The sequence below is a fragment of the Montipora capricornis genome, chromosome 10, assembly GCF_036669925.1.
Source record: "Montipora capricornis isolate CH-2021 chromosome 10, ASM3666992v2, whole genome shotgun sequence".
Taxonomy (NCBI): Eukaryota; Metazoa; Cnidaria; class Anthozoa; order Scleractinia; family Acroporidae; genus Montipora; species Montipora capricornis.
In genome coordinates, this window is record NC_090892.1 from 7,119,282 (window position 1) to 7,121,781 (window position 2,500).

The 2,500-nt window shown below is 40.6% G+C and overlaps 1 long non-coding RNA gene across 1 annotated transcript in view; it reads left to right on the forward strand.

Annotated features, from left to right (window-relative positions):
• Nucleotides 1-2,500, forward strand: part of LOC138021535 (uncharacterized) — a 6,138-nt gene that overhangs the window by 1,605 nt on the left and 2,033 nt on the right. The window lies entirely within an intron of this gene.

Below are 2,500 nucleotides of genomic sequence, written 5' to 3' on the forward strand. Positions count from 1 at the left end.
ACTAATAATCTTGATTCATAGATTTAAGCATTGTTGTATATCCTTTCTGGTTCAGCCAGGTAGGAGTCCTGGCAATGAAATGTGCCTGAGTGCTCCTGGGATATACAACCAAGATAATAATCAACTTTAGTCACAGATTTAAGCATTGTTGTATATCTTTTCTGGTTCAGCCAGTTAGAAGTTCTGGCACTGAAATGTGCCGGAGTGCTCCTGGGATATACAACAAAGATAATAATCATCTTTAGTCATAGATTTAAGCATTGTTGTATATCCTTTCTGGTTTAGCCAGGTAGGAGTCCTGGCACTGAAATGTGCCTGAGTGCTCCTGGGATATACAACAAAGATAATAATCATGTTTAGTCATAGATTAATGCATTGTTGTATATCCTTTCTGGTTCAGCCAGGTAGGAGTCCTGGCACTGAAATGTGCCTGAGTGCTCCTGGGATATACAGCAATGATAATAATCATCTTTAGTCATAGATTTAAGCATTGTTGTATATCCTTTCTGGTTCAGCCAGGTAGGAGTCCTGGCTCTGAAATGCGCCTGAGTGCTCCCGGGATATACAACAAAGATAATAATCATGTTTAGCCGTAGATTAACACATTGTTGTATATCCTTTCTGGTTCAGCCAGGTAGGAGTCCTGGCACTGAAATGTGCCTGAGTGCTCCTGGGATATACAGCAAAGATAATAATCATCTTTAGTCATAGATTTAAGCATTGTTGTATATCCTTTCTGGTTCAGCCAGGTAGGAGTTCTGGCACTGAAATGCACCTGAGTCCTCCTGGGATATACAACAAAGATAATAATCATGTTTAGCCGTAGATTAACACATTGTTATATATCCTTTCTGGTTCAGCCAGGTAGGAGTCCTGGCACTGAAATGTGCCTGAGTGCTCCTGGGATATACAACAAAGATAATAATCATCTTTAGTCATAGATTTAAGCATTGTTGTATATCCTTTCTGGTTAAGCCAGGTAGGAGTCCTGGCAGTGAAATGCGCCTGAGTGCTCCTGGGATATACAACAAAGATAATAATCATGTTTAGCCGTAGATTAATACATTGTTGTATACCCTATCTGGTTCAGCCAGGTAGGAGTCCTGGCACTGAAATGTGCCTGAGTGCTCCTGGGATATACAACAAAGATAATAATCATGTTTAGTCACAGATTTAAGCATTGTTGTATATCCTTTCTGGTTCAGCCAGGTAGGAGTCCTGGCACTGAAATGTGCCTGAGTGCTCCTGGGATATACAGCAAAGATAATAATCATCTTTAGTCATAGATTTAAGCATTGTTGTATATCCTTTCTGGTTCAGCCAGGTAGGAGTCCTGGCACTGAAATGTGCCTGAGTGCTCCTGGGATATACAACAAAGATAATAATCATGTTTAGTCATAGATTAATGCATTGTTGTATATCCTTTCTGGTTCAGCCAGGTAGGAATCCTGGCACTGAAATGTGCCTGAGTGCTCCTGGGATATACAACAAAGATAATAATCATCTTTAGTCATAGATTTAAGCATTGTTGTATATCCTTTCTGGTTCAGCCAGGTAGGAGTCCTGGCAGTGAAATGCGCCTGAGTGCTCCTGGGATATACAACAAAGATAATAATCATGTTTAGCCGTAGATTAACACATTGTTGTATATCCTTTCTGGTTCAGCCAGGTAGGAGTCGTGGCACTGAAATGTGCCTGAGTGCTCCTGGGATATACAACAAAGATAATAATCATGTTTAGTCACAGATTTAAGCATTGTTGTATATCCTTTCTGGTTCAGCCAGGTAGGAGTCCTGGCACTGAAATGTGCCTGAGTGCTCCTGGGATATACAGCAAAGATAATAATCATCTTTAGTCATAGATTTAAGCATTGTTGTATATCCTTTCTGGTTCAGCCAGGTAGGAGTCCTGGCACTGAAATGTGCCTGAGTGCTCCTGGGATATACAACAAAGATAATAATCATCTTTAGTCATAGATTAATGCATTGTTGTATATCCTTTCTGGTTCAGCCAGGTAGGAGTCCTGGCACTGAAATGTGCTTGAGTGCTCCTGGGATATACAGCAAAGATAATAATCATCTTTAGTCATAGATTTAAGCATTGTTGTATATCCTTTCTGGTTCAGCCAGGTAGGAGTCCTGGCACTGAAATGCGCCTGAGTGCTCCCGGGATATACAACAAAGATAATAATCATGTTTAGCCGTAGATTAACACATTGTTGTATATCCTTTCTGGTTCAGCCAGATAGGAGTCCTGGCGCTGAAATGTGCCTGAGTGCTCCTGGGATATACAACAAAGATAATAATCATGTTTAGTCAGACACAGATTTAAGCATTGTTGTATATCCTTTCTGGTTCAGCCAGGTAGGAGTCCTGGCACTGAAATGTGCCTGAGTGCTCCTGGGATATACAGCAAAGATAATAATCATCTTTAGTCATAGGTTTAAGCATTGTTGTATATCCTTTCTGGTTCAGCCAGGTAGGAGTCCTGGCAGTGAAAT